This window comes from Diuraphis noxia, unplaced genomic scaffold (genome assembly GCF_037042655.1).
Source record: "Diuraphis noxia isolate RWA-SAM2 unplaced genomic scaffold, SU_Dnox_SAM2 contig0005, whole genome shotgun sequence".
Taxonomy (NCBI): Eukaryota; Metazoa; Arthropoda; class Insecta; order Hemiptera; family Aphididae; genus Diuraphis; species Diuraphis noxia.
The window spans coordinates 39,612,056-39,630,056 of NW_028301715.1; the positions used below are offsets into that span (position 1 = coordinate 39,612,056).

The 18,001-nt window shown below is 28.8% G+C and overlaps 1 protein-coding gene across 2 annotated transcripts in view; it reads right to left on the bottom strand.

The window, feature by feature from the left end:
- LOC107168274 (ecdysis triggering hormone receptor) overlaps positions 1 to 10,483 on the bottom strand; it is a 178,660-nt gene extending 168,177 nt beyond the window's left edge. For both annotated transcript variants that reach the window (XM_089229778.1, XM_089229777.1), the window contains exon 1: positions 10,032 to 10,483. The gene's annotated coding sequence lies outside the window, so the exon portion shown is untranslated. The remainder of the gene's footprint in view (positions 1 to 10,031) is intronic.
- Between the last annotated feature and the right edge of the window lie 7,518 nt (positions 10,484 to 18,001).

The window sequence follows — 18,001 nt, forward strand, 5'->3', positions numbered from 1 at the left end:
TTTTGTACATACATCATTATTATCATTATAATTTATTACATATTTAAAAAAAATATTATATTTTTTTAGTAAAAGTGAAATTCGTGTTGTATTTTTGTTTCTACTTTTTCGAAGTACCTATATTTTCGATATAATCAGTATATAACACCGTTTATATGATTTGCTTAATCTTAATTTATACAGTGTCCTAATACTAATACCTAATACATTGTAGGTAGTACTTAGGTATATTACGCGATAACTATAATATAGACTGGGGAAAACCCGCTGAAATACTCGGTGAACGCATAAAAAATGACACACCCTCATAAAGGTTTATTTTCGAAGAGTTATATCGAAGTAACGCAAGCATTAATTCTCTATAGGCATCAGCCAGTCAAGTAATACGAAAATAAAATAGTAAAAAAATAATACGCTTCTCATTTTTCTTGCTGTCGGTTTTTTCTTCTTTTTTTTTATTATTCGTATTTCCTTCGTATGCCACCGACAATCCCATGTACGGCTAACGAAAACAATTCTTTCGATAATATACTTCAGGTAAGCCGCTCGTCATCTGTGAGAGGAATCACTAAATCCAACGCCGCTGCCGCCGATCGCCATATACACCAACCGAGACGACACGCGATTATAACTTCTGCGCCGAGGCATGCCTATAACGCTTTGTTTGCCCGTTTCTTCGTATGCAATACACAATATGATATAAAAGTCTCGGCTGTCGTGCCACATGTAACGGGTATAACAATAATATATTATTATAGGTAGGTAAACACACGCAGTAGTGACGACACGGAATAATATATTGTACACGTTCGACTCCTATTAACTCCGATATCACGTGGAAAACGGCAGGCGGTCATAGCGCAAAATTCGCGAAAATATTACAAACTTCGTCATTTTCTTTCTATTTTTTAATACTTATAATAATTGGTCAGTAATTGTTCCTAAACATTATGATATAATGTATGGTAGATAGCTTATAATAGGTAGTTTACTCACCAGCTGTGATTTGTATTATACAACCGTGGACACCTGTTTTTATTGATACCATATTACACCTCTAGTTGTACTCTTGATAATTAAAACACACAATAATACGAACTATAGTATCTTTGGTAATTAAACAATTACCTACGCTATCCGAAAAAAATAACATTTAATAAAAAATATTAATTATGTAAAATGTCCTCGGAAAAAGGCTTATTTAGGTTAGGTATACCTACTCGTTTTTATACTGTGACAAAGGTCTTCGGCTTCGCATTATAGTTTACAGCAAGAACTATTACCATGATTCAACAAAAGAATCTATGTTAAAAAAAAACTTCCAAAATTTCATATTCGACTCACCAATGTATATTATTTGAATTATCGTACACTGCGGGGTACTTCAAATTCGTACTACGTACGTTATTGTCACATTGAATACCACCATACCTTGCCGCCTTGGCCACACGTACATAGGTACTTGTAGCAATTTACAATAAAATTCTAAACTGAATCATTTATAAAATATTTAAATAATTATCGTTTAATAATATAATATACAATACGCTCCATATTATTTTCCGTTAATGCAGATGGGCGGAAAACGGACCCACGATTATTTTTCTTAAGAAATATATTTTAATAATATAGTTTATCCACAACATGTGATGTTTAAAGTTTTCGATGTGTGTGCGTGCGTGTGATGTCAGGAGACAATATTTTATTGTATTTATCTATTTTCATACAGTTTTGCATACTAGTTCATTTTGGGTAAAAACAACTATTTTCCCTTATAAAGGCGTATCAACATGCCATAAAAATGAAGTATATAATAATATACGTTTTTCATTATTCAATATGGCCAGCTGATTTTCAAATTTAAAACCAACTGTTGAAATATCTTTGTGAGTAATGAAACAAAAACATTTTATTTTAAACGAAGGGCCTTTAACGAATAAACAATGCATATTGCATTTTAAAATGTATATACAGTTGAATAATTAGAGTAATAACTAATAATATAATTTTTAAATACTTCATGGCCGTTCAAGAACTTTGTATAAATTATCAATATTTTTGTATCATTTTTAAATCGTAGTGTTTTTTGTTTTCTTTAACGAAACGATGAAATCATTTTTAAGAATACTGCAAACACGAGACGATATTTAAAAACTATTGTTTCCACTATTTTATACATTATGGTTTTCACTGTACAGTCTGGACATGGACTGCTAAGAAACTATATAAAATGTATACATATAAATATATATAATATTTTTTGTAGACTTACGTAATATTTCAAAGCTTCACATTTCAGTATAATATTATAATATAAAGATACATCGCAGAATTAATTTCTTTGTCTAATATATACCATCAACGTTATACGTATATCTGTATTATGTACACCTACCGAAATAGAATTTTAAAACTTCTATACAATATATTATATCTTATGCTGTACAATATGGCGTCTTAAATTCGTTTTTAATCTGTCAGCCAGCTGAGATTGGCGTACTTCCGAAAACCGGTAAGAATATTGAACATTTGCAAAGGAATTAAAACTATTTTTCGGCGCTTTGTCAGAAAAATTATTCATTTATTCTTAACAATAACCTCGGATTGGAGCCAAATTTGTGACGGTCAAACATGCACTAAATAGCTTCAATGCGATGCACTTTTAATTGTACAAACAAATTATCCATCAAGAAGTTGACAAAAATATCTTTAATAACATCTGTCGTCCTTGCTGGAATACTTCCAGCTGGTCATCGATGAAACAAAAAATTACTGTAAAACGAGTTCTCTCTATCTAAAATTTCAACAAACAGCATTTGATAATATCCTTACCTAATCTACGTTTAATAAATCATCCTATCTATTAACAAACAAGGTTATAATTAATATTATAATAGTGATAAAAATTAGTTTCCCTAATAAATATTTAAATAATATAGTGATAAAAAGTATAAAATGTTAATTAAATGTTTGTTTATACATGATGCCAAATCTCATATGTGTTCAGTCCAGAGGGAAAATATAATAATTCTTTCAAAAAAAAAAAATAATAATAATAATAATTTCACTATTTTATACAATATTAAAAATTGTAAGATCTAAAAATAATCACAAAAAAATAAATATAGAAAATACAGGTAAAATAAATGTCTAGGTATTCATTTATTTTTTTTAAATTGAAATATTTAAAAAATTAACGCAACGACATATGACTTATAGTTCGTAATTCAAGTACTAATCTATGACGCCGCGATTTAAACGCAAATATTAAAAACACTTAATGATCATTATCGAGGAAGGGTTGTAAAAATATATATATTTTTAATACAAACCATGATGAGTGTATCAATAATACTATTACACTTTAAGCAAATATTCATCAATTTGGAATTGTTTATTTTTGTATGGTTATCTGACATATAAATATAAAACCCGTCTCGTTTATTTGGTACACGTGGCATTCGTAAGTCAATTAAAAATATGATGATAAAATATATTATACAAGGTAGATATACGAAATATGTATAAAAATTTATAAATGTAAATAATAAAAAGGCGTTAGATATTAAGAAAACCCATTATGCTTTCATGGCTATAATATTATAGCGACCAGTAAAGGGAGGAAACTCTAAATGTCAATGTCTCATATATACTCCGAATGAACCGGTTATTAAAAGATACATATAGAATAATATTAGTAATAACAACAAGATTTGCACGCACTGTGTTTTTTTTCATAAGTACCTACTACCTACTGATGAGAGTATTTTTTTTTAATGGCATAGAAACCAGAGTAAACTACAACACCTATCAATATATTTTAACAATGGTATTTTAGGGCCTCAAGTATAAACTTAGCAAATAATCAGTTTATCTTATCAATAATCTGAGTTTGACGTAAACATGTAGGTACCTACAACATACATAATTATATAAACTGAATCCTATAATAGTATATAAATAGAGATAATTTTTTCATCTATTATCAGGTCTTAAAACGATAAAAATGTAATGTAATTAATAACTATTTGCAACATTATATTGTGTCATGTGCAATACATTGAAAATCGACGGTATTGAATATTCATTTTTTCCGCATCATACTGCAATGTCATATTATAATCAATTGAATATCGAAATATTAATTGAATTTAAGATAATTAATTAGTTATCACACAGTATTCAGCACTCAAAATATTAAGATGTTTAAATTATACATTATACATTCAATGACTAATGAGTATTATTGTCGTTAAAAAATAAAATGAATTCGAATAAAAATTAGACACCTGTATACATTTTATATATCTATATAATTATTAATAGCTAATCGAGTGTTCGTCTTAAACATTTTTCTAAAACTGAGAGTCCATCGTTGATATTAATATAGCCATGAGTTTACTAAAAAAACTAGTATTTTATATGGACAAGCACATTTTTTAAAAAGTTTTTACACCTCTAAAAAGTTCAAATGTTTACCAAATTATTATTATTATTATCATAAAACACTTCTCACTTACATGTTGAATTCGTAAAGTTGTAAAAGCGGGCCATTTCTAAAAACGCATTACGTACTGAATAAGTATGTATCTGTTTGTTTTTCTGCGCTAACGATAATTAAATAATACAACAAGATACACGTCTGACAATGAATAATAAATAATAATATTTGTGTTTCGTTTACGCCATTTTCTGAGTCAAATTAATAAATCCAATAAAACTGCGAGGGGCATAATATATAATATTATATAATACTGCAGTACATCATATTATATATTTGGTATCTATTCTCGGTGAATAAAATAAAGAATAGTAACACGGTTTTATTTTATTACTCGAATCAATAGAAAATTATTTTTTCACTACGGAATTCACTCAACCGCTCAAAAACTTGGATCAACGTTATTGTCGGAAAAAACTTTTTTCTATCGTACAGTCGTCGTGCATGTCAACTATATTCCAATGTCTCGTACTAATCGACGTTACTTACAACCCGTAAGATCTTCTTCACACATGCGATATAATATATTGGTTTGTATAAATGTTTTTTTGTAACTAGTTTTTTTCCCTTCAACAAACTGCATTCCAGAATTCTTCGGCCCATTTCGCTTGCTGTACAGTATTACATTCTGCACTCTGTAGCCACAGCGTGATGACGATAAACACTGGACAAGTTCATGAAATTACGATACTCTTAAAACACATATGAATCGTGCGTTTTAAATCCAGCGAAAGAATGACTGTACTTTGACGTAATGTTATCAACGTTTGAAAAAGTAATCGAACAGCCGCCACGTGTATTGCAAACACAACTTTAATAATATTGATATGCTGTAATTCGATTATTATACCTACTATTTAATTGATTCTATTAAAATAGCGATATCGGTACAATATTCGTATAGAGAATAAAAACTCAATGGCCAATAATTATAAATGCTTTGTCGTTCAACTAAGTAATATTACACGCGTAGGCTTTAGACGACTGTAGATAAAGTCATTTGTTTCTAAATTACCAAATAAATCTGGTGACCAAGACGCAGTGGACTATAAAAAAAAAAAATTAGATGGGCTCGAGGTACCTGAATGAAATATTGTGGAAACTTATAGTATCGCTATTATAGACCAAGGAAAATTATTAACGTGGACAATTGATTGGAAAAATGAAACGTTTTCTACACAGTGTTTTGGGATTTCATTGTGAAGTCAATGAGACATTTTCAGAAACATATAGAATATTATTTTATAGATCGGTATGATATTTATCCGAACTACACCATTATCTTAGTCGTGTATATACGTTTAAAATATTTAAATAAAAATTAATAATGTTTTTTTTTTTCTGATTCGGTTCGTTTAATCTATAAAGATTAAACACAATTAATCATCATATTTTCAACCGCACGTTTTATTCTCAACAATCCAACATCAATCGAAGAAGCTTTCAATCAACATAACTCCGACAACATTCTTAAATTTTTCAAACAAATAGATATAGACAAAAAACTGTAAATATTAGAATATTTTACATTGTATAATAATAATAATAAGATAATCTATAAAGACAATGTCAACTTTTATATTGTATAACTATCATTTTGTAATTATAGGCTAATAATCCTAGTAATTGAAGCCTTTATGTTAATAAAAAAAAAAAATTAATCATCACATGTGATTAAAAATTAATTATGATAAAAAAATTATTAGTATTTACTTTTATACTTCAACAATATTCAATATAGGTACTAACATTATACAAGAAACAAAGTACTTAATCAACATTTAGTATTAATTATGTCGTTTTATAAGACTGAACCGTGATATTTGGTATTATATGTATTATGTATATAGGTACTATATAATATATAATAAATAATAACTATGTTATAGAACAAACTCGACCAGTGTCCAGAGTATAATATTATCATTTTGCGGAACTTATGTACAGTAAATTATTAAAACAGCAAAAACTGGTTATCATCGATCATTCAATGCGTTACTTACGACTGCTACAAAACGAAAAACATGATTAAATTGAAACATTACTTTATTAACAAAATAATAAAAGTATATCATTTATATGTCCATATGCCAAAATTAAAACAATTCAATTATAAAATATATTGTGATATTATATGTCTTGATTAAAAATTAATGGAAAACTGTGGAATAATAATTTATAAATAGGTGTATGTAACGATTTTAACATTTTAGTAGGTATAGGTACTAAAAAAACACCTACTGGAGAGTCTACCTGGAGTAAAAATAAATGAATAACGATAAGTCAACAATGATATAATTATAATTGGATATTGAAGTAAAATAATTTTTTTTAAATATAACACATTAATTTTAAAAAAAAACCTATGTAATACAACTTCCATATACAACCTCTTCAATAAGAAAATTAATCTTAAAATGTAGAAAAAAAATGTCCAACGACATAATGTTATACCTAGGTATACATTCTTATTAAATGAATAATAGTTAACGATAATATTATAGTAATCGTAAATTTACTGACTGCGTAGTACCTGATGGCTGATAAAGTTAACAAAAAGAGAAGTCATCAGTTCAATTTTACATATTCTAAAATGATTGATTTTAGTTTATAACAAAAAGTCAAAAAATACCATTATTGAATATACGGGTGGACTGCTATAGGTTTGACCAGGCATGTAATTTAAGGGGGCGGTTGGAGCGATGCCCATTCTACCCAAATACTATATTTAGTAACTAATAATATAATAATAAATATGTAATTATGAATTTACTTTATTTATTTAATTTTAATTAATTTTAATTTCTTCTGATTTTTAAATTAAAACGTAGCCGATAGTATCTATTATAACTAATTATTACTAATTTTTATTATTTTTCAAATGTTAAAAAAAAGGTAGGTATTAATTAACACTAAGTTAAGATGACATACGTCAGTAAAACTTGATTCAATAAAAAAAAAAAATGAATTACTTTAATCACCCTGGATCCAGTCAATTTTAAGCTTTAAAAAATAATTTTGATCATTTTTATTTCCATTAAAACGTGAAGGCCATTTAAATACAAACTATGCTGGCCACATAATATGGTTCGTTAACTATAGCTTATTATAAGTATTATATTATATTATACTGAATTTATACTTTACCGAGAACTGTAAGATCAAATAAAATGAAAGAGATTGCAAACAACTTTGCTATCATTCAAAACTAATTAACATATTATATTATTATGTCACATACAACTTAATTTCGTTTGACCTAAAGTTAAACTAGACAAAATTCTGTAAAATATTTTTCGTAGAAAAGACAAGTGTTATAATATAAAATGTACATTATTTAAAACGTATAAAATAATATTAGTCAACTTGTTTTTCCTAACAAAAAAAAAAAAATGCTTTAACTCGTGTTGTGTTCGTTTAATCGTCATTTATTTATAACGATTATGTAAGATTTCAGATTTGAGTACGAAATATTCTCCTCGTCATTTTTAAATTATTTTACCATGATCGCAATTATTGACAACAACTTTCACAATCTAAATATCTAATAGAATATAGAAACGATTATTCGCTGTTATACAGTCAATTTGTTTTATAAAAAACGAGATGTACGAGTTTCGGCAATTATGTATAGCTACTATTTTTCTTTTAGATGGATTTACAATGTATTAATATCCTTAGCTGTCATAATTGGATATACGCGATTTTTTTTCAACCACACAAAATTTGCAACAATATAATAACACGTTTGGTCAAGATAAGGTTCCTTAAGGGCTTTCGGAAGTTTACCAGAGTGTCATAATTAAATGTTCACAATATAAAGCATATATTAACTTATATTTTTATCAATCCTAATATAATTTTACTATAATTCCTGAAATGCATATTTTAAATATAATACTATTCCTTCAAATAGGTAATATATAATAATTAATCTACGAATTTGAAAATAAAAAAAACAACTTCTTACATTTTCTATATAATTTGATGTTTGACGCAGACAAATTAAAAAGTTATTTTTCAACTGCTGCAAGTCATGTTAAAAATGCATGCCTACATAGGCGCTAATTAGGCGAGAGGCTTTAGGGGCTAAGCCCCCCAAACATTTCCTAAATGTTGTATTAAGCTTATTCAATATTATTTAAGTTGGGTTTTAGCCCCACCCCCCAAATCTCAAACACTATTTGCACCTATGCATACATACAATAATAACATCTACACTTCGTTAGAGATTTGCTGAAAATAGTACACGTAGTACAATAATTCAATTAGAAGCCACTTATTTTTTTGTCGTTAATAAATTCCGGAAAACGTATTTTCCGGTAGCATTTCTTATTGTACCTATTGTTAAATCTACATATTTATTTTATTATTGGTTATTACTATTAAATTAACGTCTTTATGTATGCATTATGCATATTATACTTTGTGCAGGTTAATCTTTATAAATTCATGGGAAAAATATCAGAACACAGATATATAATAGGTCTGCTAACGCGATTGCTGAAATCACAACATATATACTTATAAGCTACAAATGTTACTAATAGCTACTAATGTTCGTTCGGGATTTTCGGTTATTAAAAAAGAAAAAATTTCGCATACTAAAATCAATGTATCACCAGTGTCACAACAAATATTTTTGTCTAAATATTATTATGGTCCGATAAAATATTATACGCTTACGAAGTCATCATCACTACTGTAGCATCGTGATATAATACTACAGTCAGCCATTACCAATAGTCTACATATATTTATATATATATATATATATATATAAAATATATCATAGCATAATCAGTGTTCTGTCGTAATCGTCATCGTCGTCGAAAAAACGCATTACACATCGGCGGAATTTATCTGCGAAAGACGAACGAATATTATCGTCGTCGGAGCAGAGACTACAGACATAATATCATATAATATGATACATATATCGTTATCAAAATTTATTTTATTTTATCCTTTAAAAGTTTTCTTGTTCATTAGGCGACCGATTCCGTTGTGGCATTGTCAGACACTATATGACATAATAATATATCTATTGCCATACTATAAAATAATATGGATACTGTCTATTCTTATCCTTATGATGTGCAGATGCATACGTGTATCGTAGTATCATGTATGGCGACGATGAAAATAAAAGATTATCGAAATTAACTTATAAAACATACCTCATTATTATTGACTATATTGTGTCAATTATCCGTGACTAATACGCGCAAAGCAGCTCTGTTACCGGCATCACATATTGGATATTATTATGATGAAGTATCTATAACCTATTCGTAGGTGGATAGTAAGACGTTAGGTGTCTAACTGTGTAAGGTGAATACGCGATCGAACAAATCTGTCGTTTAATGTGCGTCTATTCCCATATTATCTAGGCACCTATGTTAAATTATGATAAGAATGATCCATAGGACATGATATCATACCATAAGTATGCCGATAAAATATAATAATTGTTGATCTTACAATAATATTATAATATACAATTACAATTATTGTCTCGTGATTTTACCTCATTCGGTGGATACGTGTTTATATGATATATTATATATTTCGATATCCTTGTATACCCTGCCAAAAGGTGAAAAATTACCACGAAATAAAAAAATAAACGAACTAAACAACGAACAAAACAAACCGTCGATATTGACACGTATATGCACGCTTACTAAGTGATAACAAAAACAGTAAAAATATTACTACGGAAAGAAGACGGCCGATGCGAACTTCCTAAAACGCGAAAAAGAGATTTTATTATTAAAAAATTGAGAGCTGCGAAGAAACCGAGACGATTGATTTATATACTCGTATATGTTTTTATGAACGAACAAATGAATTACACTTTTCTCGCCGACAAGAGTTTTACTTTGGCATCGAAAGAACAGCGGTGACGGAGAAGCGTCTGTTCGAGCGCACACCACGTGCGTCGTACTGGCAATAAAGCGCCACGGCCGGAATCCTATACGAACGACCATCGTCTTCGTGTACTGACTCCACGCGGCGGCGGCGGCGGCGGCGGCTGTGGATCCGCCTTTTTTTCCGTTTTTGCGACCATCATGTCGATGTCGAAATCCCCTCCACCACCACTACAGTAGTCATTGTTAATTTTCGTTTTTTAAATAAATACGTGAATTTAAATAATTATAATATTAATAATATTATAATCAAATTATTATATAGTAGGTGAATAAAACGGACTCAAAAAAATTATTAACAAGTACGTCATATTATATCTTCGTGTATTATGTAAGATTTCTAAACATATATTTAGAATACTTTATGTCCCCCGTTAAGTCGGTCCAGTAATAGCAGTAGGTACATAGTTACGATTGTTGATATTCATTTTTTCCTTTTCTATATTATAATATTTATAATTCAAAATAGAAAACGAAAAATATGTTTAACAAGAGACTTACTAGCTATAGTACCTATAAATATTTTAACACCAATAATATTGAATAAATTGCAGGTATTACAAATCTATTCAAATTAAATTCATACTAGCCAATATTAAAAAATAACAAATATGATTACCTATATATTTAATATTAATATACATCCATACTTTTGTATTTTTATTTGAAAAAAAAATCGTTACAGCTGAATGTATTTATATTTTATTTTATAGGTTTATAAGTTATAACATAAGATATGTATAAATTAAAATTAAATAGTTTAACAATAAAACATTACTTAGGTATTTCCTGAAAAAATCAAAGTGAATCATATTAAATACCTACCTACTATAGCTATACAGAGTGATTCTTTTAAGTGGGTACACTAATTATCTCGAAAAGTATTTACTTTTTTCAAAATATTTTTTTACATGGTTTCAAGTTGTTAAAAAACCAACGTTTTTATTAAAAAAATATTTTTTATCCTTATCATTTTTTAAGTTTTTTACTTTTTTGACAACATAGAATTTTAATTTCATATTCCAAAGCAGAATATTTTTCTAAGTATTTTGATATATAAAAATCGAATTCGGGGCTAGTAGTTTATGAGTTATAGGTATTTAAAGTTTAAATTGGCAGAGTGGAGTGGTACGGGGTTACCCCGCAAAATATTTGTCCACTACTCCGCTTGTTTAAACTTTAAATACTTATAACAGTTATAACTCATAAACTACTAGCTCCAAATTCGATTGCTATGTATCAAAATACTTAGAAAAATATTCTGCTTTGAATATGAAATTAAAACTCTATGTTATCATTCAAAAAAGTAAAAAACTTAAAAAATGATAAGGATAAAAAATATTAAAAAAAAAATTTTTTAATAAAAACGTTGGTTTTTTAACAACTTGAAACCATGTAAAAAATATTTTGAAAAAATTAAATACTTTTCGAGATAATTAGTGTACCTACTTAAAAGAATCACCCTGTATAGGTACGCGTAGAATGGACTTGAAAAAAATTATTTAAAAAATACCAAAAACAGAATTTTGATTTGCCAACTTCAAAAATAGATTTGCTATTATTTGCTAATTATTTACTAACTCTCAGTAATTGGTTTGGGTTGTGTCATATAAAGTGGGTGAGTCAAGTTCATATGGACGTTAATAGGTGTTATAGAAGTATAATAGATATAATATTTTATTTTTCCTTTCTATGTTCGAGATACTTATATGTACCTACTCATCTCATAGGTACCTATTTGGCTATTTATAATTTCCGTTGGATATATTTGAAAAACTAATGGAATTTTAGCATTATACTTCTACGTTCTTACATATTATACAAAAGCAATTAAACAATATAAATATATAAAAGTATTTGTAAAACCTAGTACACTTATATCAGTTGTATCAGTTGTATCAGTGTGTCAGAAATCAGTACTATAAATAACAACATATTTTCAAATGTCCACCCGCTTCGCTGCATATGAGTGTCGAGTACACACATCAATGAATTATTTAATTTACCCGTATAATTATTGTACCCACAAATTTAGTATGCAAATTCTATCTTTTAATTTTTATGTTACAATAATCTTCAAGTTTATTCAATAAAATACATGTACGTTAAATAATAATAATAATTAATAACTTTGGTAAACATTTTTGGACTTTTACTAACACTGATTGTTTATCCTAAAATTTACCAAATCTCGTTTGTAAAAGTCCGAACTACAAATATCATTCGGGGTTTGAACAAACGATGTTGCGTATCCTAGGTTTTATCGAAATCAATTGGTAAATGTCCGAAATTCGGACAGCGGATATCCAGCGATATAAAAGTAACTAAAAAATTGATAAATATTAATCGGCGTATTACTCGAACGCCTTTCTAACGTTTACCTTGAAAATCACTAACAGCAATAATACACATTTAATATGCGAATATGCCTAAAATATACAATAAACAAAGCGAAGAAAATCGACAAATAGTCAATGTTGCTAGAGCTATACCTGAGGCTATATCGAGTATCTATGTACCAAGATTTAACTTGACTTTTACAAATATCTATTTATAGTAATAGGTAGGTAAAAGTGTAAGAAATTTAATTATGTAAACACAATAAACACATATTATAATAACGATTAACTAGTAAAAACAATAGATTCTAAATAAAGAGTATCACTAAGTAATAAAACCAATAATAACGGTAGTTTAGAAACATATTATATTATATCAATAACTATCGAATTAAATATTAATCCCTACAATAAGAACCTTAAAATAATACTGGTGATATATTCTATTATAATATATTTGTACATTTTACCTTAACACGTCATCCTTGACCAGTCATTTTCGAAGACGTTTCGTCCAACTGAAAACGATGAGGCTCTCAACTTGTTTCGATAGCATTTCGTCGCAGACGCACTGCACAGTATATACACACTGCTATTTTATAAAATATTACGCACTCCAATGGCTCAGATATTCAGTCAAATATTATTTCCTGATGATTTCACTGCAGAGATCAAGATTTTCTATAGCCATTATGTTTTACAGTGCCGCAACTACAATTTTGAAACCTAGGTGCGAGCCAATTTTAGAGACCCTTTATCGTCAGTGATGTCTACATTTTGAGTCGTTGATGAATAGATGAGCAAAGAATAGATGGGATAGAGAACATAAGATAATATTCAAATTTCAATTTCCAATTTTTATTATTATTTTTAAGAATTTCATCTCCCACTCTACTTCAAAAATTTTTTAAACCTAAGGAGGAACTTAATTGAAAACATTGCGTGGTTATGAATTATAAAAGAATAAAAATTGTTAAGGCCAATCAACACATTTATCCAAAATAAACCAATAGAGACATGTCCTATCAACTACCTAGTACATACCTTATGTCCTTATAAGTAGTTATAACTATGCAACTTAATTAAATAATTGATAGCTAATAAAAATGTATAATCAAATTATATTCCTAACAATGTATACCTAATATTATAAAAGGTATATCATTTATATAATATGTATGTGTATGTGGCCCATTTTTTAAATTTTCAAATAGGTACCTCTTGTTTTTATAAAATAGTAATTAGTAATAATGTGAGTAAATGAAAGTGGATATGAATTTGTTTGATTGATTAAATAAATTATAAATAATAACAAATACTTATACAGTTATGTGTCATAATTTATAAATAAATAAAATATATGTTTAGACAACAACAAATTTATTTGATTAGCTGTCAACAAAATCATAAATAATCTTATATATTTTATATCCAATATATTAGTGAGTTTCACTGAATGTATAATCTACTTATATTTGTCAGCACTTTTAACTTGTAGCCTAGTGTTTCTTAAGTAATTTTTAGTAATTTTTAATTTGGAAAATGTACGTTCTGAATTTGTTACAGTAACTGATACTCAGAATTGTTAGGAAAATAATTGGTATACCTACTTGTACTGAAAATATCTTTGTAAATAGAGGCCACATCAATTATATTTATTTTGAAACACACGAAATTCGACATAATTACATTCTTATATTTGATTTTACAGTTGTTTGTAAGTTATGTATAATAAAATCTGAGGCCCCTGCAATGCATACATTTTCAAGGTCCATCAGGCCCTGCATAGTTGCATCGCTTGCGTCTGCGGTAGTCGCGGCACTGCATGTTTAGCCCCAGTAGTCGGTACACAATAATATTCCTAAATTATCTTTATATCCCGTCGGATTTCCCAAGATATTATACAGCGGGGGCACGATTTTCCCAAGATATTTTTATGAGGGTAAAGACTAAAGAATAAAAATAACTAAGGAATATTATACATTGGGTTACATATGCATATACATATGAAAATAATAAAAAATAATAATAATAATAATAATATAAAAACCCACATTGGTGATGAGAATACCCTGGCGTGAAGTTTGCCTGTTACACGCACATACATTAATATGCATTACCTGCAGGCTGCAGTATACTAATATCAATGGTTACACGAAATATGACGCGAAAACAATTTAATTTAAAATCGAACGACACGGAGACGCGAGCGCGAAGAAAAAGTCTAGTTTTTCCTAAAGTCGCAGACTGAACGACAAAAGAAAACATCACGGTTACCCGCTTCAAGGGGGGTTTCCACTACACACGTTCACGGAAATCCTTTGCTGTGATTGGTTGGTTAGATTAGGTTACCACATCATTAACCAAGTTACCGTGTTCTTGGACAATGCTGAACATTGTCGTGAACACAGCTCACTCATCACATATAGTAAAAACCAGCCTTCAGGCGAGTACCTATTCTAATGCAATGTGAACCACGGTCACATACCGTGGTGGTGGTATATCATATTATTATTATGATGAATGATATTTATTTAATGGAAAACGGTGGTCGCTGCGCCCACCACGACAGCGTCGTCCAATAATTCTCAGTGGACACTGGACAGTGATTCTCGATCAACCAATATTTGCGTCGACATCCGTGACTGCGTGAAGTGCAGTGCAGACGTGCAGTGCAAAAACATTCCGGCCATCCGGCCAAATAATAATTAAAACAAAGCCTAGACAAAAACATTATGTCACATGTCTTCCCGCGGTTGGCGACAAGCGAGTAAAATGTAATTTAGCTATACCTTCTCTATCTCTATGTTATTATGTATGGTTTCGCGACACACCTATACGGCAAAATGTCTGCGCCAGTAAGCGCATTGTCATTTAGGCATCACTAACGTTGCACGCTCAATCTCTCATCTCTGTACCTCTGGTTTCTTCGTATAGATACAAAGTATACTTATTATATATTGTTTGGTTCGTACCTATCGTTCATAGAAATAGTCAGTTTTCAATGTTAATACTTCAACGATTTTTAAATAGATACTGTACCTACTTTAACACATATTCCAGTATCTATAGTATCATATCTAAACCTATATTTATTTTTTAATGAACGATAGAATATGATTGTATAAATTATGTTATTAATAATATTTCAATAATTAATGATCGTATTATCACAGATTAACAGACTTGGTTTTATAAATCCTTACATGCTTTAAAGCTAAAATTTCAAAATTGTACTAATTTGATTCAAATATAACGATAGTTTTGTGTGCTACCTTAAGATTATACCTGGAGATTTTTAAAATTTAACCTTACGTTCCCATTAGTTTTCTAGGTTTGGTCATCACTCTTCAATCATTATATCAAATATCAAATCACATTAATTACAACATTATCCAAATGACAAGCAACAATAGTAAAGTCGACATTTAAGTACATATGAAAAAAATTAACATTTTCAAATTTTTTTTTGGCTAAAATGCACTTTACCAACCCCCTCACGATTTTCAATTTTTTTTTTTTTCAAACGACTTGTTTTTTTATGCTGAAAACGATGGTGTAATTTTTTGGCGACCGAAGCCGGTAGGCGTAGGGAGCTACTATTATACTTGTCATACTCTAACAAAAACTTCAAAAAAATTCGAAAAAATCGTGTGAGAGCTAAAGTGCAATTATTCCATTTTTTTCACCCGAAAATTACTATGTCCCACAACTGGTTAAAATACATAAAAAAAATAATAAAAATTTGTTATAGTGGCTGTCTTATAGCTTTGCGCGCAAACACATAAGCGTAAAATCGTAAACTTTGGAAGGCTATAACTTCTAAAATAATAGTTTCCGGTAAAAAAAAATTACACCATCGTTTTAAGCATAAAAAAAACAAGTCGGTTAAAAAAAAAATTTGGAAATCGTGAGAGGGTAAAGTGCATTTGTTCCTTTTTTTTTGCAAAAATGTAACTTATTACCTTATTCCTAGAAAACATTTTGTTTTAAGTTTAGTTTTGAAATTCACTCGAAAATTTAAAAATATGTATGGAAATGGCGTGCAACAGGTGTCGCGCCTGGTGTTTCAACATAATCTTTGATTTAACAATTAAAAAAAATATATTATTCAATAAGTTATATAATCAGGTAGGCATAATAATAGAGTAATAAAATAATTTATAAATAATTTTAATTTAGCAAAATGTACTTAAATTATGAGTTGTTTTATAAGGTCATTATTCTGATAATACCGACGATGAAAGATGATAATGATGATTCTGGAGGTAGCATAAGACATCTTGTGATGGGAGACGTGGCTTTAGTTTTCGGTTTTTGGTTCTTTTCCCATTTTTGAAGTGAAGAGCTCATAGCTAGGCGCAGGGCCGGCGCAAGAAGTTTTTGCGCCCTGGGTGAAACCATTTTTTGGCGCCGTTAACACACCCCCCCCCCCCCGCCAAGACTAGTTTGAGTAGTATTAAAATTAAGTTTTTTAGTAAGTTAAATAAAATTAGCATGTATTTTGTATCATAACGATATTGTAATAAGGTTAGACATATTATTTTATTAACTTATAAAATTGTACAACGAAAATAATATTAAATTTATAATATCATATTTATAGATACGCCGAAAAACGTGTTAAGTTAATAATACTAATTTTCATAATAATAAATATGCGAATGTGCGATTCACCACGTTATATCGACCGTTGCGCCATATATTAATTATTATATATCATCATATATTCATATCAACTATTAAAATTCAAAGTATATTCATTAACATAAAATATCAAATCAAATAATATAATATAACTTCACGCCACCAGCCCACCACTGCCTATAATGTAGGAATATTGTGTTTCTGGTTTCACTAACTACTTATTAATTAAAACGGAATTTATTGTAAAAAAGAAACCAAAATACTATGTACAAATTTACTAAACAAAATATATGATCATATGAATATTGATTGTGGTTGGCGCCCACAGAAATTTTTCTAGGGGGGGGGGGCAATGTTAGGATTTGAGGATAAATATTATAATTTTACTAGGTGTTTTAAAATAATAACATTTTTTATTATACTCGTATACAATGTATTATATTTTATTATATTACAACTTATTTTATACTTTAAATTTGTTGTATAGTATATAGTCATTTATCTTAAAACATTCAATTTAAAAAAATATTTTGAAAAAGCCAGGGGGGAAAATGCCCCAGCTTGCACCCCCCCGCGGGCGC